Source organism: Garra rufa, chromosome 19 (genome assembly GCF_049309525.1).
Source record: "Garra rufa chromosome 19, GarRuf1.0, whole genome shotgun sequence".
NCBI lineage: Eukaryota > Metazoa > Chordata > Actinopteri > Cypriniformes > Cyprinidae > Garra > Garra rufa.
Window position 1 is genome coordinate 1 of NC_133379.1, and position 16,304 is coordinate 16,304.

A 16,304-nucleotide genomic window follows, 5' to 3' on the forward strand; every position below is an offset into this window, starting at 1 on the left:
CGAAACATCAAACTTTGTCACGCCGCCACAGACACGCCCTTTAACGAAAACTCAAGATCTTCGCAATTTAACATCTCTAAGGCCTCTAGATCAGAATGACCAAATATAATGTTGATATCATTAAATCTCTAGGAGGAGTTTGATACAAGTCATTTCCTGTTGCCAACAGGTGGCGCTGTGATTATAATAGAATATTGGCCTTCAGATGTGTTCAGGCCAGGACTCTTATCTAATATGTGAAGTTTGAGGCAAATCGGACATTTTATGGCTGAGTTATAACAAGTTTTATATCCATGGCGATACCTCGAAATTTGTCAGGCCGCCACGGACACGCCCTTTACCGAAAACTCAAGATCTTCACAATTTATCATCGCTATGGCCTTTATATTAGACTGACCGATTTTGGTGTTGATCTGAATAAATCTCTAGTTGGAGTTGGTTGTAGAGTACAGCATGACACTTCCTGTTGCCTGCAGGTGGCGCTATGACTATAACTGAATATGGGCATGTAGATGTCTTCAGGTCAGGAGTGTTATCACACATGTGAAGTTTGGGACAGATAGGACATTGTATGCCTGAGTTATAGCAACTTCCTTTTTCATGGCGAAACATCGAAATTTGCGAGGCCGCCACGGACACGCCCTCCGATGAAAACTCTAGATCTTCACAATTTAACGTCACAAAGGGCTTTAGACTAGACTCAGCAAATTTGGCGTTGATCCGAATAAATCTGTAGGAGGAGTTCGTTCAAGTACGACACCTGAAAAAGGCAAAAATGACACAAATTTTGTTGAGAATATTAATATTAACCGACTTCCTGTTGGGTTCCGGATTTTGCTCCAAGAGGCTTTTTTGTAGGTTTTGGTGTGTTACATGTGTGTACCGATTTCCGTGCATGTACGTGAATCACAGCTGAAAGCGCACACCGCTGAACGTCTAAAGGTGGCGCTGTCGAGCCATTTTGCCACACCCAATTCTGAAACCCAAATCAGACGTAAATTTTCGCCAGGTTTGATGTGTGTGCAAAGTTTTGTGAGTTTTCGGGAATGTTTAGGTCCTCTAAAATGCGATTCACTTTGGAGAAGAAGAAGAATAATAATAATAATAATAATAATAATAATAAACGGAGCAGATTCAATAGGGTCCTCACACCATCGGTGCTCGGGCCCTAATTAAAGCTGCGAGCAGCGATGAACGGGCCCTCGCACCCGGGCTCACCGCCGACCGGTGGCTTCAGGAAAACAGCAAACGGTGGGCAGTATGCTTTTAATACAGTAAATGTAGGAGAAATATGTCAAGTCACTTAAATGTGCCAAACTTGCCGCTGCCAGCTGGTGGCGCTATGCCTATAACTGATTATTGGCATGTAGATGTGTTCAGGCCAGCACTATTATCAAACAAATGAAGTTTGGTGCAGATTGACCTTGGTATGTCTGAGTTAGTGAAATATATGATATATCCTGCTGCCAACAGGTGGCGCTATGATAATATCTGAATATTGGTCTTTAGGTGTCTTCAGGCCAGGACTCTTACCAAACCTGTGAATTTTGTGGCAGATCAGACATTTTCAGGCTAAGTTATAACCACTTCTATGTCTATGCAGAAACATCAAACTTTGTCAGGCCACCACGGACATGCCCTTTAATGAAAACTCAAGATCTTCACAATTTAACATCTCTAAGGCCTCAAGATCAGACTGACCAAATATAATGTTGATTTAACTAAATGCAATCAATGCAAGGACTTCAGATAAATGCCAACTGTGAACCAGTATGCTACAAATTCCCTATTTTCTGATGAAGATGATAAGAACATGATTCATGATGATAGCAAAATGTTATTATTGCTTGCTTTACGTCCACCACTTCTGCTTAAATGTCATTGTTACCTATCTGTACAATTTTTGTGTGGATATTGCTTTGCTGGTGACTCCTGTTATAAGACATCACTCTTAAGTGCTACATAACTAAGAATCAATAAGGAAGACGGTGCCCAGTTGGCACATGCATTCACAGTAACCCTCTGCTAGTTTGGATTTTAAGTTTACAGAATTGAAAGGGTTACACTTTAAAATCAACACACAGACACATACACACAAAATATAAAATGTTGCCATCCAGTTTCATTTGTTAAAATTAACTATATTAGTTAACATGACCAATAAATAAATAGCATTTATTAATGTTAATTAATATTAAGCTAAAAAAGTATTCATATAAAGTTTATGTACTGTGAATTAACATGAACATGAACACAGTTCATGTGGGTGTACAGCAATACACAATAAAGTGCTCTATAAACGCTTCATTCTTTCAAAATATCTTTAAAAATCAAGTTGAGTATTTTAACGGGGTGATACATATATATAACTGATCTTAAAATTATGGTTTTCAGATGTTTTGAAGAGATAACAGTAACGTTTGTTTTGTTGTCAAAGTTTGTCTTAATTTTTTATTATTATGATTTTATATTCAATAAATAACACTATGTAAATATTGTCTATCAATGAAGATAAATTGATCATGCTAAAAAGTTGTATTTTTTTAAATCTTTTGCTATGTGACTGAATAGGACAAGTTCATGGTACAGTTAAGTAAAAAATAAATAAAAAACAACAACTGCAAAATACGAACAATGAAAGACTTAGTGACCCTTTATATTTTCTCTAAATATCAGACTCTCAAAGATCAGACATATTTATGTAATTACACTACATACAGTATGTGCATTTTGTTCAAAGATGGTCTGTAGAATGGCTCTCTACTCTGTCACCCTCTCTGCCTCTCACCCCTCCCCCCTGCAATAATGAGCTTCTCTGTGCCTGACTGAACGCACACACATACTGTAGAGACATTCACCAGAGTGACAGCAGGTTTCTGAGTTATCTTTTTAATTTTCTTTAATTCATTGAAGCTTGTATAAAATTTATATTTCCAGCACTTGCTCAGAATGATTAGATCTCTGTGTGAAAAAAGTTTTAAAGAGTTTGGATGCTGCACTTTAAAGATATAAAAAATTAGGGTTATGTTTTTTACTACATCTTTAAAAAATCACCACGTCAACACCGTTCGAGATATCCAAAATCCGCTCGCAATTTAACATCTTCAGAATCTTCTCTTCATGTTAAAAAAGTTTGGTGTGAACAGCTGGTTGTTCTTAGGAGTAGTGTGAATTTGTTTACAGCCTGATTTTTCAAAAAATCCACCTTCAAATCAAAATAGCCGGCTTTCTGTTGGTCTTAGCTAATGAGTTTGATTTAGAAAGTTGTCCAGATTGATGAGAACAATATAAGTACAGAGTTTGGTGACTGTAGGAAAAACTAACCCCCCAACTTTTGTCAAAAGATGGCGCTATAGAGTGCCTGCTCCACGCCCATTTATGACCTTTTGCCAGTGTCTAACTATCATTAATATTGATGTGTGTGTTGAGTTTCATGAAATTCTAAGCATGTTATCTGCCTCGAAAAGACAGGAATGTAATTTTAAAGTTTGACACGTTGCCATGGCAACAGCATTTGATTTATCATCGACCCCTTTACATATTCTTATCGGCCGTGTTTTGACATGATTTTGATGAAGTTTAAAGAAAATCGAGTAAAATTAAGAGGCTGATTTCAAAGCATTTTGAAAATGACACGTTTCCTGCTGCCAGTTGGTGGCGCTATAACTTTGACTCATAATAGTCACATTTATGGAATCGGCATCATACAAGGAACAAACTGGTGAAGTTTCATCAGAATCAGGCAATGTGTGCAACAGTTATTAGACACTTCCTGTTTCTCATTTCTCGCCATAACTTTGTCGCCTTGCCACGGCCAAACCGTTCGAGATATCAAAAATCTCCTCGCAATTTAGCGTCCCCAATGTCTTGAGATCATGCTGACCGAGTTTGGTGACAATCCCATGGAATTCCTGGGAGGAGTACGTTAAATTCCAGAGCATGCGCTTTTTAAACAGCCCTAAATATCTCACTTCCTGTTGCGTGGAGCCCATGACATAGAGTACAAAAGTTGTTCAGCTCGATGAGTTCTATATGTGTACCGAGTTTCATATCAATACGCGCAAGTATGTGTGCGCAGTACATCAAGTTTTCAAACTGTGTTCCAGGGGGCGCTGTAGAGGCCCTGAACCACGCCCGGGTCCCAGCCTCTGTGGCGTCCGGATGACGGCAGATTCCGACGTGTGTGCAAATTTTCAAGATTTTTTGAGTATGTTAAGGCCCCCAAAAGTGCCCCAACGGTTGAAAAAAAAATAAAATAAAAAAAAAAATAATAATAAGAATCCTTAGAAGAACAATAGGGCCTTCGCCCTTTTGGGCTCGGGCCCTAATAATAAACGGAGCAATTCCAATAGGGTCCTCGCACTGTAGTGCTCGGGCCCTAATTAAAGCTGCAAGCAGCGATGGGAGGGCCCTCGCACCGGGCTCACCGCCGATCTGTGGCGAATGGTGGGCACTATGCTTTTAACATAGTAAATTTAGGAGTTTTATGTGGAAGTCATTTAGATGTGTCAGATTTCTTGCTGCCACCTGGTGGCGCTATGTGTATAACTGAATATTGGCATGCGGATGTGTTCAGGCCAGCGATTGTATCAAACATATGAAGTTTGGTGCAGCTTGAACATGGCATTCTTGAGTGTAATACATGACATATCCTGCTGCCAACAGGTGGCGCAATTACGGAATATTGGGTTTTAGATGTCTTCAGGCCTGGACTATTGCCAAACATGTCAAGTTTGGTGCAAATTGTACATTGCATGTTTAAGTTAGTGTAAAACAAGTAATTTGCTGTTGCCAGCTGGTGGCGCTATGACTATAACTGAATATTGGCATGTAAATGTATTCAGGCCAGGACTCTTATCAAATATATTAAGTTTGGGGCTGATCGGACATTACATGCCTGAGTGACAGTAACTTCCTGTTTTATGTCTTTAATAACATGCTTTAGCACTAAGTAAGTGTTGCTAGCATGTTTGAGTACGTTTTAAAGTAGTTTAGCACTCAATGGCTTTTTTTGTGTGTTGCTAATAGTGTATCACAGTGTTAAACATGTCACTTCCTGTTGACAGTAGGTGGCGCTATGACTATAACTGAATATTGGCATGTAGATATCTTCAGGTCAGGACTGTTATCAAACATGTGAAGTTTGGGGCTGATTGGACATTGCATGCCTGAGTTACAGTAACTTCCTGTTTCATTGCATTAAAAGTATGCTTTAGCACTTAGCTAAATGTTGCTAACATGTTTCTAGCATGTTGGTACCCTATTTAACACTTGTTGATATTTTTAAAATGTTGCTTGGCATCCACAACAGTATTAAACATGTGACTTCCTGTTGCCAGCAGGTGGCACTATCACTATAACTGAATATGGGCATGGGCTTGTGTTCAGACCAGGACTCTTATCAAACATATTAAGCTTGGGTCAGATTGGACATTGTATGCATGAGTTACACTTATTTTTCTTTGTATTAATATCATGCTTTAGCTCTTAGCTAAGTGTTGCTAGCATGTTTTAACATGATAGTAGCATGATGCTAGCCTATTTAACACTTGCTAACACTTTTTAATATGTTGCTAGGAGTCCGTAACACCATTAAAGGTCACTTCCTGTTGACAGTAGGTGGCGCTATAACTATAACTGAATATTGGCATGTAGATATCTTCAGGCCAGGACTGTTATCAAACATGTGAAGTTTGGGGCTGATTGGACATTGCATGCCTGAGTTACAGTAACTTCCTGTTTCATTGCATTAAGAGTATGCTTTAGCACTTAGCTAAATGTTGCTAACATGTTATAGCATGTTTCTAGCATGTTGCTACCCTGTTTAACAGTTGTTGAATTTTTTTAAAATGTTGCTAGGCATCCACAACAGTATTAAACATGTGGCTTCCTGTTACCAGCTGGTGGCGCTATGACTATAACTGAATACGGGCATGGGCGTGTGTTTAGGCCAGGATTCTTATCAAACATGTTAAGTTTGGGGCTGATTGGACATTGTATGCCTGAGTTAGAGTAACTTCCTGTTTCATTGTATTATTAGCATGCTTTAGCATATTAGCTAAGTGTTGCTAGCATGCTTTATTATTTTTGTAGCATGTTGAATATTAAGTTTGGGTCAGATTCAACATTATATACATGAGTTACAGCAATTTCCTTTTGTATTTGTATTAATAGCATGCTTTAGCTCTTAGCTAAGTGTTGCTAGCATGTTTTACCATGTTTGTAGCATGTTGCTAGCCTATTTAAGACTTGTTAACGCTTTTCAATATGTTTCTAGGAGTCCGTAACAGTGTTAAACATGTCATTTCCTGTTGTCAGCAGGTGGCGCTATGACTATAACTGAATATGGGCACTGACGTGTGTTCAGGACTGGACTGTCATCAAACATGTGAAGTTTGAGGCAGATCGGACATCGTATGCCTGAGTTATAGCAACTTCCTTTTTCATGGCAAAACATCAAAGTTTGTCCGGCCGCCACGGACACGCCCTTCGACGAAAACTCTAAAGCTTCGCAATTTAACATCGCAAAGGCCTTATGATGACACTCAGCAAATTTGAAGATGATCGGATAAAAACTGTAGGAGGAGTTCGTTAAAGTACGAGGCCTGAAAATGGCAAAAACTGCACAAAAATCGTACAGGAAATTCAATATAACGGACTTCCTGTTGGGTTTCGGATGTTGCACCAGGAGACTTTTTTGTAGGTATTGGTGTGTTACATATGTGTACCGAGTTTCGTACATGTACGTGAAACGTAGCTCGAGGGGCACTCCGTTGAAATATTATAGGTGGCGCTATCGAGCCATTTTGCCACACCCACTTTTGAAAACCATATCAGATGTAAATTTTCGCCAGGTCTGATGCGTGTGCAAAGTTTCGTGAGTTTTCGGGCATGTTTAGGCCCTCAAAAAGACTTTTCATTTTGGAGAAGAAGAAGAAGAAGAAGAATTAAAGCTGCAAGCAGCGATGACCGGGCCCTCGCCGACTGTGCAGTCGCCATCCCGATAGCATCAGGAAAACGGTGCCCAGTTGGCACATGCATTCACAGTAACCATTTGGACTAACCGTAACTGTCTTTCCTCCTCTCTGACTCTTTCTCTTACCACCCATCCCCCCTCCTTACACTCAGCCACTTACCACACAAACAAGAGTGCAGAGCAGAGTGAGATCAGATATGTTTTTTTTTATTTTCTTTCATTCGTGGAGTTTTGTATAATTATGAAATGTACTGTGTTTGATCAGAATGAATCGTTATTTTTTTGGAAAAAAGTTTCAAAGAGTTAGGATGCTGCACTTTAAATATATAATAAATCATTGAAAATTGAAAATGGAAAATGAAATTCTATGCACGCTATCTGCCTCAAAAACACAGGAAACAAATATTTGAATTTATTTTTTGTTTTATTTATTTGCCATGGCAACAGCATTTGATGCATCAGGGACGCCCTTTACAGACTCTCATCGGCAGTGTTTTTACATTATTCTGATGAAGTTTGAAGAAAATCGATTACAAATATACTGTTCGTTGTTCGTTCGTGTTTGTTAGTTCATTAACCATTGTTAACAAAAGAGACCCTATTTTAAATAGTTACCATGTTTTATGGTCTACAAGCATTTTTAAATAGTATTTTAATAATCTATAAGCATCTGTGAAATAATTATAAACAAATATATTAAAAATAAATACATATTAACTTAGTTGATTTGTTTGGCCTTTTTGTATTTGTTTCTCATTCTAATTAAGTGAACTGAGCAGTATAGTGTCATACTTATAAAATATTTTGTTCTATCAGTGAGAGTGTATATATGTATTTAAATCATATAATTTTTCCTTAAAAGATAAAAAAAAAGATTTTAATGCTCTTTAAGCACCTATACAAAATAATTATGTAAAATTACACTGACAGTACAGTATATATCAACTGATTCTATGGATTATTGTCATTCTTATACACTGACAATGAGCTAAATAGCATTAGAGGTCAAACGATTCCTTATCTTATGAGGACCTCTAGTGTTCATCTCTGGTATTAGAGCTTTAATCTGAAAAATTTATATGACACTTTTAATGTTTTTGGGGCCTCTGAGCATGATAACATTTTGAAACTACACGTATTTCCTAAGAATTTCTTGTTCTTTATATGTAAAAAGTTTTGATGAGTTAGAATAATGCAATTTAAAGATATATGAAAATAACTCTTCATCTTTTTTATTGCTACTTTCATAAATCACCACATCAACACCGTTCAAGATATCCCAAAGCCGTTCACAATATAGGGAACATTTTCCCTATATTCTGAGGATGATGATAAGAACATGTAATTCATGATGATAACAAAATGTTATTATTGCTTGCTTTACGTCCACCACTTCTGTTTAAATGTCATCGTTACCTATCTGTTCCATTTGTGTGTGGACATTGCTTTGCAGGTGACTCCTGTTATAAGACATCACTCTTAAGCGCTACATAACTAAGAATCAATTAGGAAAACGGTGCCCAGTTGGCACATGCATTCACAGTAACCCTCTGCCAGTTTGAATTTAAAGTTTACAGAAATGAAAGGGTTACATTTTTAAATCAACACACAGACAAATACACACTAAATATACAACTTTACCATCCAGTTTCATTTGTTAACATTGTTAACATGAACAATAATAAAAAGCATTTATTAATGTTAATTAATATTAACCTAAAAAAAGTATTCATATATTGTTTAATGGTAAAATAGTATATTTTAACATTAGTTTATGTACTGTGAATTAACATGAACATGAACACAGTTCATGTGGGTGTACAGCAATACACAAAGTGTTCTATAAACGCTTCTTTCTTTCAAAATATCTTTAAAAATCAAGTTTAGTATTGTAATGGGGCGATATATATATGGTATAATGGTATAATTTTCAGATGTTTTGAACAGATAACAGCAAAGTTTGTCTTGAAATTGTTAATTTAAATTTTATATTCAATAAATAACACTATGAAAATAAATGTCTATCAATGAAGATAAATCGCTCATGATAAAAAGCTGTATTTTTCTTAATCTTTTGCTATGTGACTGAATAGGACAAGTTCATGGTACAGTTCAGTAAAATATAAATAAAAAAACAACTGCAAAATACAAACAATGAAAGACTTAGTGACCCTTTATATTTTCTCAAAATATCAGACTCTCAAAGATCAAACATATTTATGTAACATCAATGTGCATTTTTTCCTCAAAGATGGTCTTTAGCAAGACAGCATGTTCTACTCTCTCTCCCTCTCTCCCTTTCACCCCTCCCCCTTCAGTCTCTCTTCAGTCACTCAATGGTGACTGAACACAGACACTCAAGGCAGAGTGACAGCAGGTTTCTGATTTCTTTTTTTAATTTTCTTTAATTCGTAGAAGCTTGAATTAAATTGATATTTACAGCACTTGCTCAGAATGATAAGATCTCTGTGTGAAAAAAGTTTTAAATAGTTAAGATGCTGCACTTTAAAGATATAGAAAATGACGGTTATACATCTTTAAAAAATCACCACGTCAACACCGTTCAAGATATCCCAAAACTGCTCGCAATTTAACATCTTCTGAATCTTCTCTCCATGTTAAAAAAGTTTGGTGTGAACAGCTTGTTCTTCTTAGGAGGAGTATAAATTTGTTTACAGCCTGATTTTTCCAAAAATCCACATTCAAATCAAAATAGCCGGCTTCCTGTTGGTCTTAGCTAATGAGTTTAATTTAGAAAGTTGTCCAGATTGATGAGAACAATATATGTACAGAGTTTGGTGACTGTAGGAAAAACTAACCCCCCAACTTTTGTCAAAAGATGGCGCTATAGAGTGCCTGCTCCACGCCCATTTATGATCTTTTGCCAGTGTCTAACTATCATTAATATTGACGTGTGTGTTGAGTTTCATGAAATTCTAAGCATGTTATCTGCCTCGAAAAGACAGGAATCTAATTTTAAAGTTTGAGACGTTGCCATGGCAACAGCATTTGATTTATCATCGACCCCTTTACATATTCTTATCGGCCGTGTTTTGACATGATTTTGATGAAGTTTAAAGAAAATCAAGTAAAATTAAGAGGCTGATTTCAAAGCATTTTGAAAATGACACGCTTCCTGCTGCCAGTTGGTGGCGCTATAACTTTGACTCATAATAGTCACATTTATGGAATCGGCATCATACAACGAACAATCTGGTGAAGTTTCATCAGAATCAGGCAATGTGTGCAACAGTTATTAGACACTTCCTGTTTCTCATTTCTCGCCATAACTTTGTCGCCTTGCCACGGCCAAACCGTTCGAGATATCAAAAATCCCCTCGCAATTTAGCGTCCCCAATGTCTTGAGATCATGCTGACCGAGTTTGGTGACAATCGTATGGAAATCCTGGGAGGAGTACGTTAAATTCCAGAGCATGCGCTTTTTATACAGCCCTAAATATCTCACTTCCTGTTGCATTGAGAAAATGACATAGAGTACAAAAGTTGTTCAGCTCAATGAGTTCTATATGTGTACCGAGTTTCATATGTGTACGTTCAAGTATGTGTGCTATATGGCCCTCAAAATTCCAGGGGGCGCTGTAGAGTCCCCTTGCCACGCCCCGGTACCAGCCTCTGTGGCGTCCTGATGGCCGCAGATTCCGACATGTGTGCAAATTTTCAAGAGTTTTTGAGTATGTTAAGACCCCCTTAAGTGCCCGGAAGGTTAACAAAAAAAAAATAAAATAAAAAAAAAAATAAGAATCCTTAGAAGAACAATAGGGCCTTCGCCCTTTTGGGCTCGGGCCCTAATTAAAGCTGCGAGCAGCGATGAACGGTCCCTCGCACCCGGGCTCACCGCCGACCGGTGGCTTCAGGAAAACAGCAAACGGTGGGCAGTATGCTTTTAATACAGTAAATGTAGGAGAAATATGTCAAAGTCACTTAAATGTGCCAAACTTGCCGCTGCCAGCTGGTGGCGCTATGCCTATAACTGATTATTGGCATGTAGATGTGTTCAGGCCAGCACTATTATCAAACATATGAAGTTTGGTGCAGATTGACCTTGGTATGTTTGAGTTAGTGAAATATATGAGATATCCTGCTGCCAACAGGTGGCGCTATGATAATATCTGAATATTGGTCTTTAGGTGTCTTCAGGCCAGGACTCTTACCAAACCTGTGAATTTTGTGGCAGATCAGACATTTTCAGGCTAAGTTATAACCACTTCTATGTCTATGCAGAAACATCAAACTTTGTCAGGCCACCACGGACATGCCCTTTAATGAAAACTCAAGATCTTCACAATTTAACATCTCTAAGGCTTCAAGATCAGACTGACCAAATATAATGTTGATTTAACTAAATGCAATCAATGCAAGGACTTCAGATAAATGCCAACTGTGAACCAGTATGCTACAAATAATGATAAGAACATGGTTCATGATGATAGCAAAATGTTATTATTGCTTCCTTTACATCCACCACTTCTGCTTAAATGTCATTGTTACCTATCTGTACAATTTTTGTGTGGATATTGCTTTGCTGGTGACTCCTGTTATAAGACATCACTCTTAAGTGCTACATAACTAAGAATCAATAAGGAAGACGGTGCCCAGTTGGCACATGCATTCACAGTAACCCTCTGCTAGTTTGGATTTTAAGTTTACAGAATTGAAAGGGTTACACTTTAAAATCAACACACAGACACATACACACAAAATATAAAATGTTGCCATCCAGTTTCATTTGTTAAAATTAACTATATTAGTTAACATGACCAATAAATAAATAGCATTTATTAATGTTAATTAATATTAAGCTAAAAAAGTATTCATATATAGTTTATGTACTGTGAATTAACATGAACATGAACACAGTTCATGTGGGTGTACAGCAATACACAATAAAGTGCTCTATAAACTCTTCATTCTTTAAAAATCAAGTTGACTATTTCAACGGGGTGATATATATTTATAACTGATCTTAAACTTATGGTTTTCAGATGTTTTGAAGAAATTAACAGTAACGTTTGTTTTGTTGTCAAAGTTTGTCATAATTTTTTATTATTATTATTTTATATTCAATAAATAACACTATGTAAATATTGTCTATCAATGAAGATACATTGATCATGCTAAAAAGTTGTATTTTTTTAATCTTTTGCTATGTGACTGAATAGGACAAGTTCATGGTACAGTTAAGTAAAAAATAAATAAAAAACAACAACTGCAAAATACGAACAATGAAAGACTAAGTGACCCTTTATATTTTCTCAAAATATCAGACTCTCAAAGATCAGACATATTTATGTAATTAAAATACATATGTGCATTTTTTGTTCAAAGATGGTCTGTAGGATGGCTCTCTACTCTGTCACCCTCTCTGCCTCTCACCCCTCCCCCCTGCAATAATGAGCTTCTCTGTGCCTGACTGAACGCACACACATACTGTAGAGACATTCACCAGAGTGACAGCAGGTTTCTGAGTTATTTTTTTAATTTTCTTTAATTCATTGAAGCTTGTATAAAATTAACATTTCCAGCACTTGCTCAGAATGATTAGATCTCTGTGTGAAAAAAGTTTTAAAGAGTTTGGATGCTGCACTTTAAAGATATAAAAAATTAGGGTTATGTTTTTTACTATATCTTTAAAAAATCACCACGTCAACACCGTTCGAGATATCCAAAATCCGCTCGCAATTTAACATCTTCAGAATCTTCTCTTCATGTTAAAAAAGTTTGGTGTGAACAGCTGGTTGTTCTTAGGAGTAGTGTGAATTTGTTTACTACCTGATTTTTCAAAAAATCCACCTTCAAATCAAAATAGCCGGCTTTCTGTTGGTCTTAGCTAATGATTTGATTTAGAAAGTTGTCCAGATTGATGAGAACAATATATGTACAGAGTTTGGTGACTGTAGGAAAAACTAACCCCCCAACTTTTGTCAAAAGATGGCGCTATAGAGTGCCTGCTCCACGCCCATTTATGACCTTTTGCCAGTGTCTAACTATCATTAATATTGATGTGTGTGTTGAGTTTCATGAAATTCTAAGCATGTTATCTGCCTCGAAAAGACAGGAATGTAATTTTAAAGTTTGACACGTTGCCATGGCAACAGCATTTGATTTATCATCGACCCCTTTACATATTCTTATCGGCCGTGTTTTGACATGATTTTGATGAAGTTTAAAGAAAATCGAGTAAAATTAAGAGGCTGATTTCAAAGCATTTTGAAAATGACACGTTTCCTGCTGCCAGTTGGTGGCGCTATAACTTTGACTCATAATAGTCACATTTATGGAATCGGCATCATACAACGAACAAACTGGTGAAGTTTCATCAGAATCAGGCAATGTGGTCAACAGTTATTAGACACTTCCTGTTTCTCATTTCACGCCATAACTTTGTCGCCTTGCCACGGCCAAACCGTTCGAGATATCAAAAATCTCCTCGCAATTTAGCGTCCCCAATGTCTTGAGATCATGCTGACCGAGTTTGGTGACAATCCCATGGAATTCCTGGGAGGAGTACGTTAAATTCCAGAGCATGCGCTTTTTAAACAGCCCTAAATATCTCACTTCCAGTCAGGTGGAGCCTATGACATAGAGTACAAAAGTTGTTTGGCTCAGTGAGATCTATATGTGTACCGAGTTTCATATCAATACGTGCAAGTATGTGTGCGCAGTACATCAAGTTTTCAAACTGTGTTCCAGGGGGCGCTGTAGAGGCCCTGAACCACGCCCGGGTCCCAGCCTCTGTGGCGTCCTGATGGCCGCAGATTCCGACGTGTGTGCAAATTTTCAAGAGTTTTTGAGTATGTTAAGGCCCCCAAAAGTGCCCGGAAGGTTGAAAAAAATAAAAAAAATAAAATAAAAAAAAATAATAACCCTTAGAAGAACAATAGGGCCTTCGCCCTTTTGGGCTCGGGCCCTAATTAAAGCTGCAAGCAGCGATGGTAGGGCCCTCGCACTCGGGCTCACCGCCGATCAGTGGCGAATGGTGGGCACTATGCTATTAACACAGAAAATGTAGGAGGAATATGTCAAAGTCATTGATATGTGCCAATCTTCCTTCTGCCAGCTGGTGGCGCTATGCCTATAACTAAATATTGGCATGTAAATGTATTCAGGCCAGGACTCTTATCAAACATATTAAGTTTGGGGCTGATTGGACATTGCATGCCTGAGTTACAGTAACTTCCTGTTTCATTGCATTAAGAGTATGCTTTAGCACTTAGCTAAATGTTGCTAACATGTTTCTAGCATGTTGCTACCCTATTTAACACTTGTTGATATTTTTAAAATGTTGCTGGGCATCCACATCGGTATTAAACATGTGACTTTCTGTTGCCAGCAGGTGGCACTATGACTATAACTGAATATAGGCATGGGCTTGTCTTTTTTAGTGTGTTGCTAATAATGTGTCACAGTGTTAAACATGTCACTTCCTGTTGACAGTAGGTGGCGCTATGACTATAACTGAATATTGGCATGTAGATATCTTCAGGTCAGGACTGTTATCAAACATGTGAAGTTTGGGGCTGATTGGACATTGCATGCCTGAGTTAGAGTAACTTCCTGTTTCATTGCATTAAGAGCATGCTTTAGCACTTAGCTAAATGTTGCTAACATGTAATAGCATGTTTCTAGCATGTTTCTACCCTTTTTAACAGTTGTTGAATTTTTTTTTAAATGTTGCTAGTCATCCACAACAGTATTAAACATATGGCTTCCTGTTACCAGCTGGTGGCGCTATGACTATAACTGAATACAGGCATGGGCGTGTGTTTAGGCCAGGATTCTTATCAAACATGTTAAGTTTGGGGCTGATTGGACATGGTATGCCTGAGTTAGAGTAACTTCCTGTTTTATTGTATTATTAGCATGCTTTAGCATATTAGCTAAGTGTTGCTAGCATGCTTTATTATTTTTGTAGCATGTTGAATATTAAGTTTGGGTCAGATTCAACAGTATTTACATGAGTTACAGCAATTTCCTTTTGTATTTGTATTAATAGCATGCTTTAGCTCTTAGCTAAGTGTTGCTAGCATGTTTGTAGCATGTTGCTAGCCTATTTAAGACTTGTTAACGCTTTTCAATATGTTTCTAGGAGTCCTTAACAGTGTTAAACATGTCATTTCCTGTTGTCAGCAGGTGGCGCTATGACTATAACTGAATATGGGCACTGACGTGTGTTCAGGACCGGACTGTCATCAAACATGTGAAGTTTGAGGCAGATCGGACATCGTATGCCTGAGTTATAGCAACTTCCTTTTTCATGGCGAAACATCAAAGTTTGTCCGGCCGCCACGGACACGCCCTTCGACGAAAACTCTAAAGCTTCGCAATTTAACATCGCAAAGGCCTTATGATGACACTCAGCAAATTTGAAGATGATCGGATAAAAACTGTAGGAGGAGTTCGTTAAAGTATGAGGCCTGAAAATGGCAAAAACTGCACAAAAATCGTACAGGAAATTCAATATAACGGACTTCCTGTTGGGTTTCGGATGTTGCACCAAGAGACTTTTTTGTAGGTATTGGTGTGTTACATGTGTGTACCGAGTTTCGTACATGTACATGAAACGTAGCTCGAGGGGCACTCCGTTGAAATTTTATAGGTGGCGCTATCGAGCCATTTTGCCACACCCACTTTTGAAAACCAAATCAGATGTAAATTTTCGCCAGGTCTGATGCGTGTGCAAAGTTTCGTGAGTTTTCGGGCATGTTTAGGCCCTCAAAAAGACTTTTCACTTTGGAGAAGAAGAAGAAGAAGAAGAAGAAGAAGAAGAAGAAGAAGAAGAAGAAGAAGAAGAAGAAGAATTAAAGCTGCAAGCAGCGATGATCGGGCCCTCGCACCCGGGCTCACCGCCGACCGGTGGCTTTAGGAAAACAGCAAATGGGGGGTAGTATGCTTTTAATACATTAAAAATAGGAGAAATATGTCAAAGTCACTTAAATGTGCCAAATTTCCTGCTGCCAGCTGGTGGCGCTATGCATATAACTGATTATTGGCATGTAGATGTGTTCAGGCCACCACTTTCATCAAACATATGAAGTTTGGTGCAGATTGACCTTGGTATGTTTGAGTTAGTGAAAGATATGATATATCCTGCTGCCAACAGGTGGCGCTATGATAATATCTGAATATTGGCCTTTAGGTGTCTTCAGGCCAGGACTCTTACCAAACCTGTGAAGTTTGAGGCAGATCGGACATTTTATGGCTGAGTTATAACAACTTCTATGTCCATGGCGAAACATCAAACTTTGTCAGGCCGCCACAGACACGCCCTTTAACGAAAACTCAAGATCTTCGCAATTTACCATCTTTA